Source organism: Canis lupus, chromosome 25 (genome assembly GCF_003254725.2).
Source record: "Canis lupus dingo isolate Sandy chromosome 25, ASM325472v2, whole genome shotgun sequence".
Lineage (NCBI taxonomy): Eukaryota > Metazoa > Chordata > Mammalia > Carnivora > Canidae > Canis > Canis lupus.
The window spans coordinates 25,394,589-25,422,410 of record NC_064267.1 but is presented as its reverse complement, the minus strand read 5'-3'; the positions used below and the strand labels follow the sequence as shown (position 1 = coordinate 25,422,410).

The window sequence follows — 27,822 nt, the reverse complement described above, 5'->3', positions numbered from 1 at the left end:
TGATGAAGTGCCAATAATTAATTTTATCTTTGTTTCCCTTGTCTCAGGAGACATATCTAGTAAGAAGTTGTTATGGCCGTGTCAAATAAGTTACCGTCTGTGTTCTATTCTAGGATTTTAATGGTTTCCTGTCTCACATTTAGGTTTTTATCTGTTTGAATTTATTTTTCTGAAGGTTTAAGAAAGTGGTCCAGTTTCATTCTTTTGACATCTGCAAACTCTTCTGGTATAAATTACTATAAACTACTGCTGCTTTAAACATATTCTCATGTGTCTGTATTTACTGGCATTCCATTTGAATTTGGGAAGGTTTCAGTTTCCCCTTTTGAATTACTGCATTTAGGTTGCTTGTGTGTATGTCTGTGTGTGTAGGACAAGTCTCTTAAGTTAGATGCTTTAGATCATTCATTTTAAGCAATATGTATGAAGGCTTCTTCAGTTACTCACATTTGAGGACATATACAACAGGAGTTAAAAGAATGGAGAAAAAAAAAGAAAAAAAAAAGAATGGAGAAGAGAAGACATTGTCAAAAAATATTAAATTTTCAACTAGTTGATAAGCTCAGTGAGGCATTCAGATACACAAACAGTTCTTAAGTTTATACTGAGAGACTAGGTTAGTGATTATGCCACTAACAGTGTATAGAATGCAGGTATCTAGTTAGGAAATCTGACCAGAGAGATGAAGAATAACTTCAAAAACAGTCCAATGTAGGATATTTAATTGCTGATACTGAGCATCTGCAATGTAGTTGTTATTGGTATGGCTTACATCCATTTTTCCCCCCTGGGTGGTTCTGATTTGTACCTGTTGTCTCAGCATACTTAGTAATACTCTTCCCCTTTTGCTCTCAAAAGTATCTCAAAGTTTTGACAATAAATTATATAGTCATCTTGTTTAGTTAACATTTGGGGCATGCTTTCTATGTTTCTATCAGTACACTAAAAACAATGCGGTATTACTTCATACAATTCTCCGAGGCAATCTTAAGAGTTAAGTCCTATTACTATGCCCATCTTCCAAATGGTGAAACTAAATCTTCACAAATTTCACATAACTATGTGATTCCTGCAGTCCAAAAGCAAACCCAAATTTCCTGACTCACAATCCTACCTTTTTTTTTTTATCATTGGGCTATACAACTTTTCCAATAATTATTGAATGAATGATGAAGCAAAATACTTTAGTAGATGTTCAAAGAAGGGAGTAATCAATGGAACTATGATATTGTGAACCCATTCAAACAAAACTTCTATATGAATTGAGACAACCAGATTAATTTGACAATTTTGTGAATTTAATTTGCTTCCCAGATACCTACGCCTCAAGTGTATTGGAAAGCAGCAAGAGGAAAAAGAAAATCTTACCATTAACTATTTGTGAGGTACAAATTCATTTTAAGAGTAAACATTTTAATTCAATAAGAAGTATAAGCAGGCTCCTTAAGAGCTGGACCTACATCTCATTCATTCCTGAAGCTCCAATTCCAAAGGGAGCATAGGTATTCAATAAAAATGTATCTATGAGTATTCATATTGTTTTTGTCCCAACATTTACACATACCATATATAGAGAAATCAGTATGTACTTCTCTGTAATGGATAATTGAAACTACAAAATATATTTTTAATTGTAACATTAAATCCTACACTTATGTCTTATTTTACTGTGATATTATGATTTTTCCCCTGTTAGAGAAGTCTCAGTTTGTACCAGACTGTTGTAATAGTATGGGTAAAATTCAACAAGTTTTCTCAAAACCGGGATTCAAAATGATACCATAATAGTGGCCCAGGTCCACTAGTTAAAATGTAATTTTTATAAAAATATATTTATTATATATATATTTATTTATACTATATATACAAAATATATTTATATATAATATATATTATGAAAGATACACTGCAATTATATAATTTTCATTTATAGAGAGTTCTTTTTTAATGATATAAATTTTAATGATAGTGAGGCATGCACATGCTTTAACACTTTGGAATACTACACAAGTTCTGTGCTATATTACCCAGCTTGCATTGATTGCTCTGTTGGGTCTGGTCTTTCACAAAAGACATAAATGTTATCAATGCTACATTGTATTATATTACATTTGAATAAAAAAATACTACAAAGAGAAAATCCAGGTGTAACCTCCTCCAAGAATTGTTCACTACGGTCTCAACTCTCACAGTTCTAAAAATTCTCACAGTGTTCTAAAAATGTGCTGTTTGTACATGTGATCATTGAGCTTATGGACTTTGCCCCCCTTACTTACATATTTTATTCTCACAAGAAACCGAGTTTCCTATGGGAAAGAACCTTGGCATATAATACACATTCAATGCATTTCTTATGACATGTCTTGCACTAAATGCAGATACTTCCATTATGTATGTGTTATAATACTGTTTCGGTTAAAAGGTGACAAATATCGACTTTTTCCAGGAGATTACTGGCTTTTCCGGACAAGAACCCCATCAATGGTGTAACTGGGGTACTTTAACAAAAAAAGAAAAATAATCCACAGATCTGGCAATTCTTTCTCTTCATGTTATGAGGCCTATAATATACAAATATATTTATAACTATATGTATGTACGTATGTATCCATACATTTTTTTCTCTGTACATTTGAGTAATCTAATATATACTACACAGGTAAATTGAAAAGACTACTTCTCCTTAGTAGGTACATCTTTCTAAGGGAATAGGGCATTGTTTTTACCTCTTAACCTGTCTTTTTGCATCTAATTATGTATCAGAGAAGTTAGTTATGAGGCAAGTTGAAGATCTCATAGACATGCTAAATAAAATGCTGATAGACCCTTCAAACTGAACTATAACAACGACTTTCAATTCTATCTATGCGTTACTATATCCTGTAGAATCTGTAAAACCCTAGAACTTCCGAGTCAATCTCTGGAGAAGAAGCTTAGATACATTACCTTAAATCATCTCAACAGATACACAGCCCACAGTGAAAAGCGATGTGTTAGAATAATGCACATTAATCAGACTTTTCAACTGCATCTCTTACGTGCAAATTTGATAGGATCCCAGGGGAACAGTATGATGTGAAAAGCAAATTTTCTGAAAGGAATTGCTTTGTGTATATAGATTTCTCCTTGTTGAAAGGATAAAAGTAATTAAATAAAACTCTACTGAGCTGATAAAAGACCCATGAAGCTACATAAAAATATGTTTCACCATAATCTGCAGGTCATTTAAGACATATTGGTATGGAAAATGTTAATTTGCCAGGGTTAAAATAGTCCTTTAAAAATCTAGATTGCTGCAATTTCCAAAAAGAACAAAATGTATAAAGAGAAATAAAATAATATTGACCTTAGTGTTCTGTAGAATTTTAAATTCCCAATTCTGTTGAAAACTGTGGAGGATATTCACTGAAAAATATTGTGAACCAACCTCTTCATTCATTTATAGACCAAATTAGCAGGAAGATTCCTGAAGTAACATTTCCAAAATTACATTATCTTACATGTTTATTTTAAAATTATTATAAAAATATGTGCTCTGATTACTAGAGAGAGGATTTATGATTGAGAAAGAATATGGCATAATTATATGAAAGTCTGGAATTATATATGTGCAGAACTCTCAATCCATTAAAGTAAAATTCAGATGAAATCTTCAGACTATCATGAAGGATTGAATAGATGCACTTATAAACATATAAGAATATAGAGGAGTAGCAATTATTCTCATTCTATACATTCTCATTCTCATTCTATACATTACAAGTGTAGTCACCAAACCTCATCATTTTAATATTATTGATTATATTCTCTGTGCTGTATTATTCATATCTGTGACTTACTTATATAACTGGCAGTTCATATGTCTTAATCTCCTTTATCTATTTTACCTATTGCCCCCCTCTCTGGCAACTACCAGTTTGTTCTTCACTTTTAAGAGTCTACTTTTTTCTTTGCTTGCTTCTTTGCTCATTTGTTTCATTTCTTAGATTCCACATATAGGTGAAATCATATGATATTTGTCTTACTCTGATTTACTCGACTTAGCATAATACTCTCTAGGTCCATCTATATTGTTGCAGATCTCATTCTTTTTTATGGCTGAATAATAATTCAACAAATATATATACATCACCTACTAATGTATTCATTTATTGATGGACATGGGTTAATTCTGTATCTTGGATACTTAAATAATTTTGCAATAAACATTGAAGGGTACACCTGTTTTTTTTCAAATTAGTGTTTTTACTTTTTTTTTTTTTTTTTTTTAGATTTTATTTATTTATTAATGAGAGGCAGAGGGAGAAGCAGGCTTCATGCAGGGAGCCCGAGGTGGGACTCGATCCCAGGTCTCCAGGATCAGGCCCTGGGCTGAAGCCAGCACTAAACTGCTGAGCCACCCAGGCTGCTCGTGTTTTTACTTTCTTTGGGCAAATAGTAGTGGAGTTACTTGATCATATTTAAACTATTTTAAAATAATTTTTAAATTATTTTATTTAAAAATTATTTAAATTATTTAAAAATAATTTTATTTAAAATAATTTGTTTTTAGGAATCTCCATAATTTTCCACAGTTGCACCAGTTTACACTCCCACCAATAGCACATGAGGGTTCCCTTTTATCCATTAGAAAAAAAGTTTAAAGTTCCATCATGTTGTAACATATATCAAATAAGTATGATGTCTCTTGCTTTGTTCTTTCTCAAGATTGCTTTGGCTATTTGGGGTCTTTTGTGCTTCAAATGAATTTTTATTTTGTTTCTATTTCTTTAAAAAATGCCATTTAAATTTTGATAAAAACTACATTGATCTATAGATCACTTTTGGTGTCTTCCTCACCAATGTGTATAATCATCCATGTACACGTTTCTCACCTCCTTGGTTAATTTTATTCCTGAGTATCTTATTTTGAGAGATGCTATTATAAATAAAAGATTATTTTATTAATTTCTCTTTCTGATCACTTGTAATTAGTGTATAGAAACACAATTCATTCTGTGTTCTGATTTTGTACCCTGCAACTTCACTGAACCAGTTTATTAGCTCTAACAGTTTCTTTGTGGCATCTTGGTGGTTTTATGTGTATAATATTGTCATCTGAAAACACAGACAATTTTGCTTCTTCCTCTGGATACATTTTAGTTTTGTTTTGTTTTTTGTTTTGTTTTGTTTTGTTTTTGTCTTACGTCATTGCTCTAGTTAGGACTTCTAGTATATGTCAAATAGAAGTGGCAAGAGAGGCACTGTTGTTTTCTTTCCAATCTTAAAGGGAAAATTTTAGTTTTTTATTATTGAGCTATTTTTAGTTGTGGATTTGGCATAGAAGACCTTTATTATGTTGAAGTATATTCCATCTAAACCCAACTTATTAAGAGTTTTTGTCATGAAAGGATGTTGAATTTTGTTAAATACTTTCTTTTGCATCTATTGATTATATGATTCTTATCCTTATTTTATTAATGTGATATATCTCTTTTATTGATATGTGTATGTCAAACCATTTTTGCATCCCAGGAATAAATTTTACTTAATTTGGTGTATGATCCTTTTAATACATTGTTCAAGTCTGTTTGCTGATATTTTAAGAAGTTTTGTATCTGGGATGCCTGGGTGGCTCAGCAGTTAAGTGTCTGCCTTCGGCCCAGGGCGTCATGCTGGAGTCCCTGGATCGATTCCCACATTGGGCTTCCTGCATGGGAGCCTGCTTCCCTCTCTGCTTGTGTCTCTGCCTCTCTCTCTCTCTCCATGTCTCTTATGAATAAAATAATTAAAATCTTAAAAAAATTTTTTTTGCATCTATATTCATCCAGAATATTGACCTGTAATTCTCTTTTCTTGCAATGTCTGTCTGCCTTTGATATTAAGGTAATGCTTCTCTTGTAAAATAAGTTTGAAACTGCTCCATCCTCTTCAATTCTGGGGAAGAGTTTGAGGGACTGGTATCAAATCTTCTTTCAATGTTTGGTAAATCTGACCAAGGAAGCCATCTGCTGCTGAGCTTTTCTTTGATAGGTGGTTTCTGATTACCAATTCAATCTCCCTCTTTGTAATTGGTCTGTTATGATTTTATATTTCTTCATGATTCTATATTGGTAGATTGTATATATCTAAAAATTTGCCCATTTCTTCTAAGTGGTCCAATATGTTGAGGTATAATTGTACATAGTAGTCTTTTATGACTCTTAGTATTTCTATTATTTCAGTTGTAAGTCTCCTCTTTCATTCCTGATTTTGTCTTCTCTTGCTAAAATGTCATTGATTTGGTTTATCTTTTAAAAAAAAAGTTCCTACTTTTGTTTCTTTTCTAACATCTTCCTATTCTCTATTTATTCCAACTCTGATATTTGTTATTTCCTTCCTTCTACTGATTTTAGCTTAGTTTATTCTTCTTTTTCTAGGTCTTTGTGATTTTTTAGATTATCTGAGATCTTCTTTTGTTTTTATGATTTTATTTATTTATTCATGAAAGACACAGAGAGAGAGAGAGAGGCAGAGACACAGGCAGAGGGAGAAGCAGGCTCCATGCAGGGAGCCTGACGTGGGACTCCATCCCTGGTCCAGGATCATGCCCTGGGCTGAAGGTGGCGCTAAACTGCTGAGCCACTCAGACATTCCCTGAGATCTTTCTTCTTAATGTATTTTGTAGCATTTATTGCTACAAATTTCCCTCTTACAACTGCTTTGGTGCATCTCAGTTTAGTATGTTTCTGTTTTAATTTGTCTCAAGATTTTCTAAAACATCCCTATTAAATTCATCCTTGGCCTATTGTTTGTTCAGGAGCATGTTGTCTAATCACCATGAAGTTGTGAATTTTTCAATTTTCCTCAATTTTTCAAAATTCCTTCGATTTTCCTGGACTTGATTTCTAGTTTCATATCACTGTAGTCAGAAAAATTACTAGGTATGAATGACTTCAGTCTAAAATTTGTTAAGACTTGCTTTGTTACCTAAATAAGATCTTCCTTGGTATATGTTTTATGTCTACTTGAGAAGAATATGTATTCTGCTGCTATTGGATGAAATGTTCTATGTGTCAATTAGATTCATCTGGTCTAATACATAGCCAAGTCCACTGTTTCCTTGTTAATTTTCTGTCTAGATTGTCTATCCATTATCAAAAGCAAAATTTTGAAGTGTCCTTTTGTTGTATTGTTATTTATTTCTCCCTCCAAATCTGTTAATACTTACTTTATATGTTTAGCTGCTCAGATGTTGGATGCATAAGTATTTGTAATTATTATGCCTTCTTGATGAATTGACATCTTTATCATTATATAAGGACCTTCTTTGTTCCTTACTACAGTTTTTGACTTAAATTCTATTTTGTATGGACAAGCATAGCTATCTCTGCGTTTTTTGTTTCCATTTCCATTGAATATTTTTGCATCTTTTCACTTCAGTCTATGTGTGTCTTAAAGCCAAAGAGAGTCTCTTATAGTGAGTTTTAATTTTTTCATCCAATCACTTTTTTTTTTATTGGGGAATTTAGTCCATTTACATTTAAAGTAATTATTATAGATGTGGATTTACTGCTTTAATTTTGTTAATTGCTTTTGTGCTGTTTTCTAATATTTTTTTCCCTTTCTTCCTCACTTGCTTGATTTATGATTGGATGATTTTTTTTTCATGTATGCTTTGATAGAGTTCTATCTTTTGTGTGTATAGAGGTTTTTATTCTGTAGTATCAGGATGCTTAAAACATCTTAAAACAGCCTACTTTTGACTGATAACAACCTAACTGGATTTCATACAAAAGCTCTACATTTTTATTCTCTTACTAAACATTTCATGTTTTTGATATCACAATTTATATCTTTATATTGTGCATCTATGAACAAATAAGCTATTGTTATTTTAATGCTTTTGTCTTTTAAATTTTTTATTATTTATAAGTGATTTATACACCACTATTTTAACATTAGTGTCTTCTAAATTTAACTATATTTACCTGATGTTAATTGGTTAATTGGTAACCAATTAACATCCTTTTGGTTTCAGCTTGAAGAACTTCTTTTAATATTTATTGTAAGGCTGGCATATTGGTGATGAACTTCTTCAGCTTGTTTGGGGAAAATATCTAGCTCTCTCTCAATCCTGAAGGATGAATTTGCTGGGTAAAGTATTCTTGTTTGGCATTTCCCCCTCGGCATTTTGGATATATCTCACTCCCTCTGGACTGCTAGATTTCTGTTGAAAAATCCACTGACACTCATCTTAAGAGTTCCTTCATACATAGCAAGTCACTTTGTTCTTGAAGTTCTTGAAGTTTCTTGAAGTAACTTTTCTTTTAAGTTCTCTTTGCCTTTAGCTTTTGGCAACTTAATTATAATAGGTCTCTGGAGTCTCTTATTTGGTATTCTTTGGTCTTCCTACATCTGGATGTCTCTTTCTTTGTACAGTTTTGGGAAGTATTCAGCCATTACTTCTTTGGATAAGCTTTCTGCCTTCTTTCTTTCTCTTCTCTTTCTGGGATCCTGTAAATCATGTATTATGTCCCATAAATCCTTTAAGCTATCATCACATTTTTCATCTTCCTTTCTCTTTTGATTTTCTAATTGTATGATTTCTATTCTTTTTGAGTTCATTAATCTTTTCTTCCATTTGATCTAGTTTGCTGTTAAACCCTTATACTGAATTTTTCACTTCAATAATTGTATTCTTCAGCTCTATGATCTCTGCTTGGTCCTTTTTTATATTTTCTGTCTTTTAGTGAAATTCTCATTTTATTTCTGCATTCCTTTCCTTATTTCAGTGAGCATCTTTATGATTGTTTTGAGCTCTTTTTGGGTAAACAACTCATGTCTGCTTCTTGAAGGTCAGTATCTAAACATTTTGTTCTTTTGTTTGGAACATGTTCTCTTGCTTGTTTATTTTCCTTGCCATTGATTTCTACACATTATGTAAAATAGTCACCTCTCCCAGTCTTGACAAGACTGGCTCATGGAGGAGATAAATCTTGTCAATCAGTCTAGTCTGAGCTCTTGGTTATCTCTCAAACCTTTGTGTTTGTTCAAGCTGCTGTGTGGATTCTTAGTGGCTTCCAGTAGATTAGGGTATACTAACACCTGTCACTGTTCCAAAGTTTTGGGAAATGCCCACACATCTCTTTAGGTTCCTGGAGAGCAACTAATTGCCTGCCTTTAGCTCCCTGATGAAGACTAATTGAGATATTGACCCTTCAGTCAGCAGCGGAGAAACTCAGGACGTTCGATATGCAGCCCAGCCCCTATCAGGAGAAATCAAGAATTGTGTGTTTTTGCCTACTCATTCTCTGCTGAGCCAGAGGGAATAGTCACTGGAAATGCTTGTACACCCATATAGAACTACTTCTTTAATATGTGTAGTCCTAAAGAATTCACAAAAGTCAAACCTCATTAGCTCCCAGAACTAGGTGACTCAGGAACCAGTTTCTTGTTTGGAAGCCCTAACGGTTGGGTGCTAGATTTAAAACAAAACAACACCAACAAAACCTTCTTCTAGGAAAAAGCTGGAAACTTGGTTTGAATGTGCCCACTAGCTCTTTCATGTTCCTAGGAGGATCCCAGTAAGCCTCTCTCCCATGTAGGCTAATTAGAAGCCAGAACCACAGGCAACAGATGAAAATGTATGCATCGTGTCTCTTTCTGAAAGAAACTGGGAGATGAGTGTTTTTGTCTTTCTTCTTCTCTGAGCTCAGTGTTTATTTGTGGGGAATATACATATACCCACTTAAAAACTGCTTCTCTGTTTACTATAGTCCTATGGGAGTTGTGAGGGAGTTCGTTTATTTGGAAGCCTGTCCTTTGAGTGGCAGCCAAGTTGGGGTGCTAGATGTGTGGACATCTTTCCAGGGAAAGCTGGTGGCTTTGTTTTATTGTTGGAAGAAGATGGAGGAAGACTCTGGGGGAAGTGACCATTACCTTTTTTCAGGCTTCCAGGAAGATCCCAATCAGCAGCCAGGTAGATGAAGGCTAATTAGAAGGCAGTCCTCAGGCAGCAGCTATATATTTCCTTTAAGATTTCTGATGTTGAGCACTTTGTCAAGTACTTGTTACTCATCTGTATGTCTTCTTTGGGAAAATAGCTATTCAGTTCCTCTGCTCATTTTTTAATTGGATTATTTGGATTTTTTCACTGAATTATATAATTCTTTCTATATTTCATATATTATCCCATTATCAGATATGATTTATAAATATTTTATCCCTTTCAGTAGGTGGTCTTTTCATTTTGTTGGTTTATTTTGCTATTTGTTTTGATGTAGTCCCATTTTTTTATTCTTCTTTTGTTGCCTTGGCTTTTAATGTCAAACTCTGAAAGTATCACTGCCAAGACCAATGTCTAGGAGCCTACTATCTAGAATTTCTTCTAGGAGTTGTCTGGTTTCAAATTTTACATTCAAATCTTTTATCTTTCTTTAATCTTTAAGAATTCAAATCAAATTGAGTTCATTTTTGTGTATGGTATAAGATAGTGGTCCAGTTTCATTATTTTGCATGCGGCTGCCCAGTTTTCCCAGCACTGTTTATTAAATAGACTATCCTTTCCCCATTGTATTCTTGGGATCTTTGTTGTAAATTAATTTAGCATATATGGATGGACATATTTCTGGTCTCTATTATGTTCCATTGATCTATGTGTCTATGTTTATGACAATACCATACTGTTTTGAAATCTATAGCTTTGTAATATAGTTGTGTGTTTTTTTAAATATTTTATTTATTTATTCATGAGAGACACACACACACAGAGGCAGAAATATAGGCAGAGGGACAAGCAGGCTTCCTGTGGGGAGCCCAATGTGGAACTCAATCCCGGGACTCTGGGATCATGCCCTGAACTGAAGGCAGATGCTCAACCACTGAGCCACCCAGGTGTTCCTAAAACTTTAGAGTATCTTTGGGTATATTTAAAGTAAGCTTCCTGAAGCTCATATATAATTTGGTCTTGTTCTTTCATCCAATCTGAAAATCTCTGGAGTGTTTGGGTCATTTACATGGGATATATTCCTTTTTATTTGTTGGAAGGGTTTGAGAAATATTGCTATTAACTCTAAATTTTTGGTAGATTTTATCAGTAAAGTGATCAGTACCTGCACTTTTGTTTGTTGGGAGGTTGTTTTGTTTTGTTTTTAAGATCTTTCTCCTTCTTTCTTTCTTTCTTTCTTTCTTTCTTTCTTTCTTTCTTTCTTTCTTTCTTTCTTCTTTCTTTCTTTCTTTCTTCTTTCTTTCTTCTTCTTTCTTTCTTTCTTTCTTTCTTTCTTTCTTTCTTTCTTTCTTTCTTTCTTTTTCTTCTTTCTTTCTTTCTCTCTCTCTCTTTCTTTCTTTTTCTTTTTCTTTTTCTTTCTTTCTCTTTCTTTCTTTCTTTCTTTCTTTCTTTCTTTCTTTCTTTTTCTTCTTTCTTTCTTTCTTTCTTTCTTTCTTTCTTTCTTTCTCTTTCTTTCTTTCTTTCTTTCTTTCTTTCTTTCTTTCTTTCTTTCTTTCTTCTTCTTCTTTCTTTTTTCTTTCTAGAAAGCTGGGAAAGGAGCAGAGGGAGAGGGATAAGCAAGCAGCCTCTGTACTGAGCACTGAGCATAGAATCTGAGGCTGGGCTTGATCTCATGATTCTGAGATCATGACTTGAGCCAAATCAAGAGTCGGACACTCAACCAACTGAATAACCTAGGCGCCCCTGTTGGGAGGTTTTTGGTTCCTGATTCAATCTCCTTACTAATATTGGTATATTCAGGTTTCCTGTTTCTTCACGACTGAGTCTTGGTAGAGTGCATATTTCTGAGAATTTATCCATTTCTTCTAAATTGTCCAACTTGTTAGTGTATAATTGTTTATTATAGCCTCTTACAATCTTTTGCATTTCTGCGGTATCAGCTGTAACATTTCCTATCTCATTTCTGATTTTATTTACATTCTCTCTTTTTTCTTAGTGCGTCTATTAAAGGTTTCTCAATTTTACACCTTAATAATTCCAACTCTTATTCTTTGCTGTTTTTTTTCTATCTTTAGGTCTGTTAAAATTTGCTTTATATATTTAGGTGGATGCAGAGATATTTACAAATGTTCTATGCTCCTGGACTGAGGAAAAGTTTCTCTGTAGGCTAAATATTCTTGTTCATTTATGACTAGGGAGCAAAGTAGACGTCAGTCTGAAGCATTATTCCTGAGTTCAAATCTCAGCACTTATACTTACTAGATATGTGAGTAAATGATCATACGTTTGGTTTCTTTTTTTTGTAAAATGGAAATGAAATAAAATAGTAATGTGTACTCCCAATTAAGGTTTTGATGGTTAAATGAGATAATCCAGCTTTAATATTTAGGGCAATACCTATCATACTCTATGTATTTAATAAATAATAGTTATTATTATTTTTAATTACAACAAGTGGTTTCTCATTTCCAGGTTATTCTTTTTAACAATAAAATATGCTTTCTTGTATACTGAACAGGAAACAATTCTCTAAATAAATGTATTTGGAGGGAAACTAAGTGTTTAGAGCATTTGAGACAGTGTTTCTTTGTTTGATCTCATATCTGTAGAAACATGTGTATGGGAACTCTGCTTTCACTTATCTTTTAGTAAGCCAGAAAAAAAGAAAATACACATCATGAATTTCTAGATTTTTTTCTAAGTCTTTTAAAGTAATTTTGTCATTAATTTTCATCTAACATTTGATCTTCCGTCTGGTTTGTTTCTCTGTTTTTCAGAGCGCAGGCCTTTGCATCAGAAACTGGTTAAGGACTTCCTTTTTCCTTTGAAATGGATACATTTCCTGGCCTCTTAATTTTGGCATTAGTATAAGAGGTATGAAAACTCTTTCAGATTTAATAATGTAAAACAAATTCTGTCAGAATATTTGTATTCAGTAGTTGAAAAGGGAAAACTGCATAAAATCACTACCCTATCACACTATAGGGTGTTTTCTTTCATCCTATCTTTAAAAAAGACCACTTAATCAATTCTATATTTGTTAGCATGAATATATGAAAGGAGTAAGATCTCTTTGATAGTTTAATAGTTTTTTTTAATGCCAACTTTTTTAGAAGTTTTAGATTTACAGAAAAAAATTTCAAATACAGTGCAGAGAGTTCCCATATACTCCCATGCCCATTTTTTCCCTATAAGTAACATATTAAATTATATGGTGTGTTTTCACAATTAATGAACCAATATTGACATATTAGACCAAGTCTATGTTTTTTTTCAGATTTTTTTTTCAGATTTTAACATTTTTATCTAATGTCTGTTTTTAGTTCCAAGATTCCATCCAGGATACCATATGAAAACAAGCCACCAATGCCTTCTTAGGGTCTTTTGTCTGTGGCACTGTTTTTGATAGAAAAAAGCCTTTCATAGAGTTCTGGCAGGTATTTTGTGGAATATCCCTGATGTGAGGCTTATCTGATTTTTTTTTTTCATGATTAGACTGAAACTATACATTTTTCTAAGGAAGGCCACAAAAAGTAATGTGCCATTTCATGACACTATATCAAGGGTACCTATTAACATGATTTATCACAATTGATATTGACCTTGATCAGCTGACCTGGTAGCATTTGTCCAATTTCTCTACTGTAAAGTTACTCCCTCCTCCTTTTTTATATTGTATTCTTTGGCAATATGTCATTTTGCATAGCCCATATCTAAGGACTGAGGAACTATCTACTTCGCCTGAATTCCTAACACCCACTAATCCTTGTATTGTCTTTTTCACTGTCTTTTACAGAATCTTATTTAAATGAAATCATATACTATGTAAACTTTCCAGATTGACTTCTTTCACTTAGCAGTATGTACTTAAGCTTCATCTATGTCTTTTCATTGATAAATTGCTTTTTTTTTTTTTTTAAATTACTGAATGCTATCCTTTATATTGATATACCACAGGTTGTTTATTCACTTGCATATTGAAGGTCACTTTGGTGGTTTCCAGTTTTTGGTGATTAAAAAAAGATCTGTTATAAACATTGATGTGATGACATACTGAAAAAATTTTCAAATTGTTTGCATAATACTCAAGAGGGTGATTGCTGGATTTTATGGAAAAATTATATTGAGCTTTGTAAGAAACTTAGAAAATGTTTTCCAAAGTGTTTATTTATACCATTGTGCTTTACCAGTAAGAATGAGAGTTATTCTCGCTCTGCAATTTTTTTTTTAAGATTTTATTCATTTATTCATGAGAGACAGAGAGAGAGAAAGGCAGAGACACAGGCAGAGTGAGAAACAGGCTCCATACAAGGAGCCTGACGTGGGACTCAATCCCAGGTCTCCATGATCAGGCTCTGGGCTGAAGGCAGCACTAAACTGCTGCGCCACTGGGACTGCCCTTGCTCTACATTTTTACTAGCAACTGGTAGTGTCAGGTTTTTTTGGATTTTGCCCATTCTTAGACCTATATAGCAGTATCTTATTTTAATCTTAATGACAAATAATACTGTTTGCTGTTTGTTTAACAGCAATTATCTATGTTCTTTGATGGGAGTGTCAGTTCAAAGTTTTTTCCCATTTTAAAATTTGGCTTATGTATTATTGTTGCTGTTTTATGGGTGATTTGTATGTTTTAAATTATGTCTACTATCATATAGGTGTTTTGCATATATTTTCTTTGGGACCGTGACTACTTTTTATTTTCTTTATAGTATCTTCTACAGAACAGATGTCTTTATAATTTTTATGAAATCCAATATATCATCTTTTTCTTTTATGTTACTGGTGTTTTATCTTAAAAATTATTGCCAAAGCACCTAGATGTTGTCCTGTGTTTTCTTCTGAAAGTGTTACAGTTTCATGTTTCACATTTATGCCTATAATCCATTTTTAATAAATAGTTGTGGAAGTTGCAAAGTTTGTCTTTTGATGATTAATATTTCCAGCACCATGTCAAGATGGTCTTTTCTATATTGAATTGCCTTTATTACCTTGGCAAAAATCAGGAGAGTTTAACATGTTTGTGTGGGTCTGTTTCTATGATCTCTATTTTGTTTCAATAAAGTGTATATTCTTTCACCAATACTATGCTGTTTTTATTACTATACATTAAAGTGAATCAGAGGGCATGGGTCCTCCAACTTTGTTGTTTTTCAAATGTTGTAGGTTAAGTTTTTGACCTTTCCTTAAAACTTTAAAATCCATTTTTCAATATCTACAAAAAAGCTTCCTGGATTTTATGGGAATTGTGCTGAGTCTGTAGATCAATTTGGGAAGAACTGATATATTAAAGGTATTGTTTCCAATCCATAAACATGGAATCTCTTTTTTTTATGTGGATATTCCTTGACTTCTTTCATCAGAGTTTTTCTTTTTCCCCACATAGATTCTGTACATATTTTATTATATTTAAACTTTTTTTTTGGAGCTAGTGGGAAGTTTTAAAAAAAAAATCTCCAAATATTTAAGAATTTCTCAGCTATCTTTCTATTTTTTAAAATTTCCTGTGCAATTATGCAGTGATCTAAGAACATATTTTGAATGTTATATATTCTTTTAAATTTATTAGATTGTGTTTATGACCCAGAATATTCTATATGAGCTTGAGAAATGTGTATTTTGCTGCTGTTGGATGGAATAGTCTACAAATGTCAGCTAGATCCAGTTTATTGAGTTTTGTTCAAGTCAGCTATATCCTTACTGATATCATGCCTACTGGATCTATCAGTTACTGAAAAAAGAGCATGTTAAACTCTCCAATTATAGTGGGTTGCCTATTTCCCCTTATATTTCTCTTCATTCTTGTTTCCTATATTTTGACACTTTGTTGTTAGATGTATGCATATAAAAGACTGTTAGATCTTCTGAGATAATTGAGTTTTTATCAGTATGTATTTTCATCCCTGATAAATTTCCTTTTTCTGAATTCTGCTTTGTCTACTCTGGCAGTCTTATCTTTTCATTGGTGTGTTTAGGTGGTATATAATTGATATCATTGGATTAATATCTTTTATATTTGTAACTTTTGTATTCTTTGCACTTGTGCTTTGTTGTTTTTCTTTTCTACTCCTTTTTATCTGACTTCTTTGGTTTTAATTAAGCATTTTATGATTGCATTTTCTTTTTTTTTTAATTTTTTTTTATTTTTTATTTATGATAGTCACAGAGAGAGAGAGAGAGAGGCAGAGACACAGGCAGAGGGAGAAGCAGGCTCCATGCACCGGGAGCCTGATGTGGGATTCGATCCCGGGTCTCCAGGATCGCGCCCTGGGCCAAAGGCAGGCGCCAAACCGCTGCACCACCCAGGGATCCCTTATGATTGCATTTTCTATCCTCTCTCAGCATATCACTCTTTTTTGATAACGTTTTTTAGGTCTTGCTTTATTATTTATACTGTATACTTATAACTAATCTAATTCTACCTAAAGCAATGCTAGATCATTTCACATGCATTGCAGGTATATTTTAACAGCATTTAAAATTTTCCCTTCTCTTCTTTACAACTTTGCTGCCATTTATTTCACTCATCTATATGGTATAACTACCCAATACATTTTTTTTTATTATTTTAACTACTAAATTATTAATATCTAGATTAATTACAAGAAAAGGAAATGGAAGTATTTCATTTTATTTTATTTATTTTTTTTATTTATTTATTTATTTTTTTTTTAGTATTTCATTTTACCTTAACCTTTTCCAACACTCCTCCTTGATTTTGTATATCTGAGCTTCTGAGCTATATAGTTTTTCTTCTCTTCCTTAAATTTTTTCTTTTTTTTTACCATTTCTTGTACTGCATTTGTGTTTGAGGAATAATTTCACTGGATATAGAATTTTTGCATGGTGAATTTTTTCCCCAATAGCTTAAATATCTTATTCCATTCTATTCTTGTTTTTATGGATTCTGATTTTTAAAAATTACATGTAATTCTTATCTTCATTTCTCTATAAGTAAGATGTTTTCCCCTGGCTTCTTTCAAGTTTTTCTCTTATTCTTGATTTTCCATAGTTTTAATGCGACATGCCTAGGTATAGAGTTTTTGGTATTTATCTACATGGTGTTTGGTTGGCTCTGTGTTTTTTATATTCATTGATTTTTGACAATTCTCAGCGATTATTACTTTAAATATTTCTCACTGTTCGTTTTTCTGTTTCTTTTTCTGGTATTCTTGTTATGTTATGATTTGTGTAATTGTTTGACAGTTATTGCATATTCTATTTATTTTCATTCTTCTTTTCTCTTTGCTTTTTAAGTTGGGAAGTTTTTAGTGGCACATCTTTAACCTCATTGATTATTTCCTTGGCTATGATCAATCTATTGATGAGCCCATCAAAGGTATTCTTCATTTCTTTAAGTGTTTTGTTGTTGTGTTTGTTATTGTTGTTGCTACTAGCATTTTAAGACTACTTTCTTAGAGGTTTTTTTTTAAGATTTATTTATTTATTTATGAGAGAGAGAGAGAGAGGCAGAGACAGAGACAGGGAGAAGCAGGCTCCATGCCGGGAGCCCGACGCGGGACTTGATTCTGGGACTCCAGGATCGCGCCTGGGGCCAGAGGCAGGCGCTAAATCACTGAACCACCCAGGAGGGTTCCCTCTTTCTTAGAGTTTTTGTCTATCTGTTTACATTACCCATCTATTTTTGCATGTTATCTGCTTTTTCCAATGGAGCCCTTAACATATTATTTATGTTTAATTTAAATTTTGTTTGATCATTCCAAAATGTATGTCATCTCTCAGTCTAGTTCTGATGCTTACTTTATCCCTTTAGGCTGTTTTTTCTGCCTTCAGGATGAGTTATAATTGTTTTCTTAAAAGCTAGACATGATGTACCAGGTAAAGGAACAAAGCTAAATAGGCCTTTGGTGTAAAGATTTATGTTACTTTACCTTAGAATTGGGTTGTGTCTAATGTTTGCTGTAGCTGTAGATATCAGAGATATCAAATCTTTTCACTTACTTTTTTTTTTTTTGCTTCCTTTGTTTTAAAGCTTTTCCTAATAACTCTTAGAGTTGTAACTTTTAGCTGTCATAGCTATCCTGCTAGTACACTGCACCCTATTAATGTAGTGTTAAGATATGAGAGAAAGGAAGCATTCTATAACTTTGTGATTACATTTTAGTCTTTTATGGGTTTTTGTCCACAGTCTGCGATCTTCACAAGTGTTTTGTAGCTTCCACATCCCCTTGGATGAGACAGGAAAGCTAGAGGTGGTACAGGTGATTAAGTGTCCTTCTCCCAAGTGAAATAAAGCTCTACTCAAATCTTTTTCTTTGTTAGGTAGACACTTGTTGTGAGGGTGTTCTGGAAATATTTGAAAATGGTGTCTTTGCCCTGCCTCATTCCAGAGCTATGAGGATATCTCTTTTGGCTCTTCACCATTTGAACTTGGTAGGGTTCCTGGAAGTAAAACACACAAAAGGGTAGGGAACTTCATAAGGTAACTTCTCTCCCAACGAGATTTTTACTCTCATGCTAACCTACACTCTAGCCCTAGAGTTCATCAAAATTACTTTGAAAATGTTCCTACACGTTTATGCCTTCAGTAACTTCTGCTCCAAGTAAACAGATCCTAAGTGTGACTATATTTTCCTGTCTCTAGATTTTAGATGAGAATTTGTTTTGTGACTTCAACTTTCTGATGGGTCCCAAATAAGTCATTTATTTCAGTTTGTTTACTTTTTTTGTTGTTGAAAAATTGTATGTGGCAATTTTCAGGATCTTAAAATGTTGGAGACAAAACCAGAATTCTGCCATGATATTTTTAGGACTTAAGCTGATCATAATTGGATCTGTAGGGATATTTCAACTAATTAGTTACTGCTGTCAACAGACTTAAAAGGAAACATTGTGTTTTATTTACGTTGTGATTATTAATATTCCCTGGTGACAGTTACATTTCACTTTTTATTTGAAGTTTATATATGAATCTGAAATTGCCTTCACATTTTGAAATACTTAAGGAATTTTGACACTTAATGTTCATTTCTGCCAAACCAAGATCTTAATGATTAAAAAGAATAATCATAGGCTAATTTATCAGTTGGATAAGTAATAGAGGGATTCCAGTTTGGTCTGATTAATTGTTAGCATAACTGTTTGAATCTGGCTCTCTAATGGACTTATTTATTTCTCTTTTCATTGCATATTTAGAATTTCACGTGAAAATTAAAATTATTTTACTAAAAACTTCCCATGACTTCTATACTCTTGTAGCTTAGAAGCTCTTTAAGATTTGACCATAGGTGAGCATTCCCAGAGACACAAATAGGAATTATTTCCACATATATCCACTGTAACAGGTAATAATATGCCTTCTACACATTGACACCTTTATTTAATAAAGGTTTGTTAAATCCTCAACACATAAAATAACCACAGAGATATATTTGTATCACATAATTTATAATATATAATATCATGTGCTATTTCTTCTCAAATGATAGAATCATGCTATGTGCATATCCAAATTAGATTTAAATCTAAATTTAAAACTCTATCATATTTAAGTGTATGCTTTGCTTACTTTAAAATTATAACTAAGGTTATTTTAGGTGTCATGTATATATATGTGATATATGGTTCTGATGATTATACTCATAAAATGGAATACTAAGTATTCTGTAAATGTTATTTATACATGTACATGCAAAATGTTATTCTATATCTGCTATTCATAAAATTGTCTATAATTTTACATGCAGTCTCTATTGAACTTACATTTTCTATTTAAAAATTAAGTATAATTGGGAGAAATTGATAAATATTTCTTATGTAATCTCTGATTATATTTTATAAATTTTACATATATTTTAAGAAAAAAATATTATCCTGGGGCAAGAGTTTGAAAGAGCAATGTAAATAATCAATTGATTTTAAAACATAATTTTATTGTTAAAAAAGAATTCTTTCCATTTGATGTTTTAATTTCATCGTTCACCATTTCATTTTAGATCATGGATTAAATACTATAAGAGAGTAACATGTTTCTTCAATTATTTCTTCAAAAATCTGTCCATTATGTACTTATTTGAAAACCACTATAGACTTCAGTATTCTAACATATTCAAAACATCAACAGGAAAATACAATATTGAAATTCTACATTATTTTTTATATAATTTGACTAAAAGTTGCTGTACCAGAAATGAATCACATTACAGATTTTTAGTTGATAGTGTTTTGCTATTTTATTTCTTTAAATACAGAATACTTGAGTACTTTAGAACGTTACTAACAAAACCAAAAGAATAATTCTGATGAACTGAGAGCATTATTTTCAAAAATATACAGAAAAGGTATTTATTTACAATATTGGATTAAAGATTTTGCAATAAGCTTCCTATTCATATGAATTATATAAATTATTTCATGCTCTAGAACTTACATAGAGAAACTATTAAAAATGGATATTATATCAAGAATAGTATTATGAGATATTGGGGAAACAATCTATTGCTTGCACTGAGATTAGGTTAGATTCTACCCAAATTGTACCAAGTTGAAAAGTAAAATTGGCTGGAGTCCAGATAAAAGCAATGGATATAAAGCACAGCACTTTCTAAGTACCTCGCATGATTTATATTGGTAATTAGTTGGAGGATTGGAAAAAGAAAAAGCGAAGAAGAAAAATTTAGAAGTTATTTAATAAAATGTTACCTCGTGATTATCTCACTAACTTCTTCTGTTGAAAGTTTCTCAACACAGAATCTGATGTCATAGGGAAGAGGTGGGAGGAGAGATGAGGAGGGTTGTACCACTCTGTTAGCAACAAATAAAAACATTTGGTATGAAATGAGATATGTATAGTATGTAAACAATCAACATGTTTTAGGGTAAGCATTTTGTGATTTTTTTTCTCCCAAATCCAGCATATTTGGGAAAAGGGAATATGAACATATGCTGTACATAAAGGAAAATATATACCTTACTGGGCTGGCAGATACATGCGAAGGTTTTGTGAGAGAAGTAGTATAAAGTAATTGATTTCTATAGAAATGAAATTTACAAAAATAACATATAAGAGAGTAATTCCATTATTTCTGTGCATTTGCTCAGAACATTAGGTACATATACACACATCACAGTAGTACGAAACAAATCATCTTTTGTATACTGACTGCACCTCAAAATCCTCGCTTCTACATTTCAGAAGATCAGATACAGATGATTTGCTTTCAAAGACTGTTTCTTCTTCTTACTCTATAGAAACTATCTACTATCTTCTACCCAATCTTTTATCTTAGTTCCTCATTAGTACTTTTTATCTACTATTTTCAGTCTCTTCTTTTCATCATTTCTTTTCTTATCTACTGCCTTTAAACACTCATTTTTCATTATTAAAAAAAATAGGAAATTTCCTTCAACTTCCTTCCATCTTGGAAAACTTTCTAATTTTTATCATTTTTATTTTCATGGTCAAATTTTAAACTTGTTTGTTCATTTGTTTTATATGATTATTTTGTTTTTTTATTTTTAAATATGGTACTTTTGCATGTATGACATGGACTTTTAATTTTCTATATTTTCCCTAAACTTATTTTAAGGCAAATTATGGAAACCATAATATTACATTCCATATACTTTCATAAGCATCTCTAAAGAAGTATTTTCCTGCATAGTTAAAATAACACTAAATCTAACAAAATTAATTATTATTTTTAACACCAACTAATATCTGGTGCATATTTAAATTCCCACTTATGCTCAAAATGTTCCATATAACAAGTTTGTCCAAACAGAATCTAACAAAAATAGTCTTTGTGATGTGATCTTAGAACCAAAGTTTGGGGCAGCCCTGGTGGCTCAGCGGTGAGCCGCCTTCAGCCCAGGGCATGATCCTGGAGACCCGGGATCGAGTCCCACGTCAGGCTCCCTGCATGGAGCCTACTTCTCCCTCTGCCTGTGTCTCTGCCTCTCTCTCTATGTCTCTCATTAATAAATGAATAAAATCTTAAAAAAAAAAAGAACCAAAGTTTGGTTTATCACAAATCATCTTTTAAATACTTTTTCGACTTACTGATAATTCTTCCTAAAACAATAATTTTGTTACACCTGGCAAATAGTAATTTTTTTTACTTTACTTTCATTTTCTTTTCATTTTTAACATACAATATAGGCTTGTCCTACATCATTAAATATTCTTGGAGAACAAGATCATTCATGGCTTCCTAATAGTTCATTGTATGAGGGTGCCATAACTTCCAATTTCTCATTATTGAATACTTAGTATTTTCTAATTTTTCATTATTGTAAATTATATTTTTATTAATTTATTTATCTGTATTTTTGTTTGAATTTTGCCTGTTCTCTTAAGTTTGAGTCCTAGAAAGAGAACTGCTCAAATTTTATGAATATTTGTAAAGGTTTGTTATGCAGAAAGCAATTGGCTTCCAGAAAACTATTTTTAACACATTAAAAAAAACTCACTTTTATTAAATAAGAGAGATTAAGTTCAGCCTAAATAAACCATTTTAAAATCCGATATATGCTCCCTTGTTACAATATAGATTGTAATCACTCAAAGGCATTCTGATTTCTTTTGATAATGATCTGCATAAAAGTTGTGCTTTCTGTAACTTTCAAGGCAGAGGGTGATTATTTAGTAAATGCAGGTTTATAATATATTTATGACCTTTCAGAGAGGAGTCATATAGATGTATCTCTGATATCTGTGAATATTTCTTTATTTCTACAGAATCAACTAATATTTATGGCTTATAACTTTGGCTACTATGAAAATATATCGGGATTTTGATGGACTGACCAGTTGTCATCCACTTTATGAACAATTAGTAAAACATTTCATTTCTAAAATTCAAAATGGTCCTCTCTTTAATGCAAAAGAATAATGCCCTAAACACCTACTTTGTGCTGACTTAAATCAGCCACTTTTATAGGGAGAAAGAATTCTGAAAGCACTTAACAAAAAATAGCAAAGCTCTACAACTTCTTTTTTTTTTTAAGATTATTTATTTCAAAGGGAGTGGGAGAAGTAAAGGGAGAGGGAGAGAGAAGCAGACTCCCCACTGAGCATGAAGGTCAATATGAGGCTCAGTCTCCCAACTTAGAGATCATGGCCAGAGCCAAAACCAAGAGTTAGATGTTCAACCAACTGAGCTACCTAGGTGCTACAAAACTCTATAACCTCTAAACCATCAATTAAACCCTAAAGGGTAATTTTTTAAAGGTTTATTTATTTATTTATTTGAGAGAAAGAGAGCACATGAACAGGGGGAGGGGTAGAGGGAGAGAGAGAATCTCAAGCAGACTCCACACTGAGCATGGAGCCCAACATGGGGCTCCATCTCATGATCCTCAGATCCTGACCTGAGTTGAATTCAAGAGTTGGACCATAACCAACTGAGCCACCCAGCACCTCTAAAATATTTTTTTAAGTATCAAGTAGAAGTCACAGATCTGAATTCAGTCTAAAATAACTGAACTGAAAAAAAATACACTAGAGGGGTTCAACAGCAGGTTTGATGAAACAGAATTAAGGATTCATGAATGCAGAGGCATATCAGTGAAACTCTCCCAATCAGAGTAGAAGAAAGAAAGAGAGAAAGAAGAAAGTAAGTTAAGATAGAGTAAGGCACTTTATGGCTTTATGGGACAATATCAAGAAGACCAATATTTACATTATAGGGGTGTCCAAAGAAGAGAATAAGAAAAGGGCAAAAACATGTTTGAAGAAATAACAGCTGAAACATTCCCTAAGCTGAAGAAGGAAACAGACATCCATCCAGAAAGCCCAAATTATTCCAAATAAGTTGAATCCAAAGAGATATACACCAAGACATATTATACTTCAAATATCAAAAGTTAAAGACAGGGGAGGAATCTTAAACCAGTAAGGGAAAAATAACTTTTTATGTGCAGGGGAAATCCCATAAGGCTAACCACAGATTTTTCAGCAGAAGCTTTACAGGCCAGAAGGAGTGGCACAATATATTCAAAGTACTGAAAGAAAAAACTTCCAGCCAAGAATACTCTACCTAGAAGAGTTAATCATTCAGAATTGGGGGGGAAGACAAAGAGTTTTTCAGACAAGCAAAGTTAAAGAAGTTCGTTACCATTAATGGTAAAAAAGAGAGTGTTAATGATTAGTTACGCATATCAAGATAAAAAATGTAAAATGTGACATCCAAAGCTGAAAAATGTTGGAGAGAGTAAAAATGTAGAGCTTTAGAATCCATTCAAACTTAAATTGTTATCAATTTAAAATGGACTACAATGAGCATCTGGGTAGGTGAGTCAGTTAAGTGTCTGTCTTTGGTTCAGGTCATGATCCCAGGGTTCTGGGATTGAGGCCCTCATCAGGCCCCCAGCTCAGAACGGAGTCTGTTTCTCCCTCTCCATTTGCCACTCCCTCCCTTGTGCTCTATCTCTCTCTCACACACACACTCTCTCATAAATAAATAAATAAATAAATAAATAAATAAATAAAATCTTTAAAATAAAAAGGGACTGTAATAAATATGTTATACACAATCCTCCTAATGATGAAGCAAAACCTATAGTAGTTACACAGAGGTAAAAATGAAAGGAATCTAAGCATACCACTATTGAAAGCCATCAAAGCACAAAGGAAGAGAGAGAAGAAAGAAGCAGAGAGGAACTCCAATACAGCCAGAAAACAATTAACAAAAAGTGATAAATATGTACCTATCAATAACTACTTCAGATGTATATAGATCATATATGTATATATATATGCCATATCTTCTTTATCCATTCATTTATTGATGAACACTTGGGCTGCTTTCATAATTTGGCTATTGTAATAATTCTACCATAAACATAGTTGTGCCTGTATCCCTTGAACTAGTGTTTTCGTATTTTGAGGGTAAATTATAATTGCTGAATCATAGTTATATTTTTAACTTTTTGAGGAAACTACATATTGTTTTGCACAGTGGCTGCACCAGTTTACATTCCCACCAATAGTACAGGAGAATTTATTTTTCTCCATATCCTTGCCAACACTTACTGTTTTGTTTTTGTTTTTGATTTTAGTCATCTCAACAAGTGTGAGGTGATATCTTATTGTAGTTTTTATTTGCATTTCCCTGATGATGAGTGATGTTGAGCATCTTGTTATGTGTCTGTTGGCCATCTGAATGTCTTTTTTGGAGATAGGTATGCTCATTCCTTCTGCGCATTTTTTTTTTAAAGAAATTAAAGATGACACAAAGAAATGGAAAGACAGTTCATGTTCATGCATTGAAAGAACTAATATTGTCAAAATTTCTATACTACCAAAGCAATCTACAGATTTAATGCAATCCTTATCAAAATACAACAGCATTTTTCAGAGCACTAGAACAAACAATCTTAAAATTTATATAGAACCACAAAAGACTCCAAATAGCCAAAGCAATTTTGAAGAAGTAAAGCAAAACTGGAGGTACCACAATTCCAGACTTCAAGTTATTTTACTATACAAGCTATCAATAGAATAGAAAACGGAGAAATAAATCCACAATTATATAGTCAATTAATCTTCAACAGAGACAGTTTCTTCAACAAATGGTGCCAGGAAAATTGGACAACTACATAGAAAAGAATGAAACTGAGCCACTTTCTTACAACATACACACACACAAAAAAAATTCAAAATGTGATACCTAAAATCATAGAAATCCTAGAAAAGAGCACAGTTAATTTTTCTGACATTGGCCATAGCAACATTTTCCTGATATGTTCCTGTGGCAAGGGAAATAAAAGCAAAGCTAAACTAATAGGATTACATCAAAATAAAAAGCTTCTGCACAGTGAAAGAAACTACAAAACTAAAAGGCAACCTACAAAATAAATAAATAAAAAAATAAATAAATAAATAAATAAATAAATAAATAAATAAATAAAGGCAACCTACAGAATGAGAGAAGATATTTGCAAATGACATATCTGATAAAGGGTTAGTATCCAAAATATATGAAGAATTTATATAATTTAACACCTAAGAAATAAATAATCCAATTAAAAGCTGTTTTTTTTAAAGTATATATAAATATTGACAATGAGAATCAAAGTCTAAAGGGCTAGACTCACCAAGAAAAGGTGAAGAGGCTTAAACTTAGAAATGAAAGATTTGGCTTTACAAGTGATACCACAGCAATATAAAGCATCCTAAGAGACTAATAATTATTTGCCAATAAATATGAACACTTATAAAAAAGCATAAATTTTTAGAAACATACAGTCTACCAAAACTGAATCATGCAGAAACATAAAATCTGAACAGACTAGTTACTAGTAAGGAGATTAAGTCAGTAATCAAAAACTCCCAAGAAATGAAGGACCAGGACTAGATGGATTTACTAGGAAATTTTACCAAACACTGACAGAAAAATGAGTACTAATCTTTCTCAACTTTTTCAAAAAGAAAAAAAAAGAAGAAGAATAAAAAAAAAGACAAAGACAAGGAAGAGGAGGAGGGAACACTTTCAAACTTATTTATGAAGCCAGCATTACCTTCATTCCAAAAATTAAGAATGCCACATAAAAAGATTACAGGCCAATATCCCTGATGAGCGAACATACAAAAATATTCAACAAAATATTAGCAAACTCAATTCTGCAATACATTAGAAGGATCAAGTGGACTTTATTCTTGAGATGAAGAATAATAAATACTGAAATAATGTGGAGTATATAGGAGACTGTATCTCAACACAATAAAGGCTGTAGATAACAAGCCCTCATCTAACATTATATTCAACAGTGAAAAGATGAAAAATTTCCCTCTAACGCCAGCAGTGAGAGTGCCCATTCTTGCCACTTTTATTTAACATAGTATTGGAATTCCTAGCCAGAGCAATTAATTGAGAAAAAGAAATAAAAGGTAAACAAATTGGAGAGGAAAAAGTAAAACTGTCACTATTTGCAGATGACATGGCACTATAGAGAACTCTAAAGGCTCCACCAAAAAACTTTTAGAAATAATGAATAAATTTAGTAATATTGCATAATACAAAATCAATGCACAGAAGTATGCTGTCTTTATACACAAACAACTGTCAGAAAGATAAATTAAGAAAATTATGCCATTCACAATTTTATCAAAAAGTTGACATACCTAGCAATAAATGTAACTAAGGAGGTGAAAACCTATACATTGAAAACTATAAGACATTTGATATAAGAAATTGAAGGCAAATGACTGGAAAGATATTCCATTGTCATAGATTGGAAGAACTAATATTAAAATGTCCATAGTATCCAAAGCAATCTACAGATTCAGTATAATCAATATCAAAATTCCAATGGCATTTTTCACAAAAATAGAGCAAATCATACTAAAATTTGTATGGACCATGAAAGACCCCAAATAGCCAAAGCAATTTCAAAAAGGAACAAAACCAGAGGCATCACACTCTTTGGCTTCAAACTATATCGCAAATCCATAGAATCAAAACAGTATAGAATTGGCATGAAAATGAGCACATAAAAGGGCACCTGAGTGACAGTCAGCTAAGCATCTGCCTTGTCTCAGGTCATGATCCCAGGATACTAGGATGCAGTCCTGCATCAGGCTCCCAGCTCAACAGGGAGTCTGCTTCTTCCTCTCTCTCTGCCCCTCCCCTCCTGTTCATTCTCTCTCTCAATAAATAAACTCTTAAAAACAAATAGGCACATAGATCAACGGAACAGAATAGAGTTCAGAAATAAACCCATGAATATATGGGCAATTAACTTAGGACAAAGGAGTCACAAATATACAATGAGAAAAGGATCATTTCTTCAATAAATGCTGTCAGGAAAACTGGGCAGCCACATGCAAAAGAATGAAACTGGACTTCTATCTTAAATATACACAAATAACTAATTCGAGATGGGTTAATGACTTGGATATATGTTTCAAAATCATAAAACTCCTAGAAGAAAACATGGGCAGTAACCTCCTT

General features: G+C 32.4%; 1 protein-coding gene across 4 annotated transcripts in view; it reads right to left on the bottom strand.

The window, feature by feature from the left end:
- The window catches only part of ADAM29 (ADAM metallopeptidase domain 29), a 73,415-nt gene that overhangs the window by 39,584 nt on the left and 6,009 nt on the right, over positions 1 to 27,822 (bottom strand). For 2 of the 4 annotated variants that reach the window (XM_025462882.3, XM_025462881.3), the window contains exon 2: positions 20,570 to 20,671. The exons of 1 other annotated variant lie outside the window; for it this stretch is intronic. The gene's annotated coding sequence lies outside the window, so the exon portion shown is untranslated. Of the gene's footprint in view, positions 1 to 11,072; positions 11,096 to 20,569; positions 20,672 to 27,822 lie in introns of those variants that run through there. One more of the 4 variants, XM_049101293.1, reaches the window with a different exon arrangement.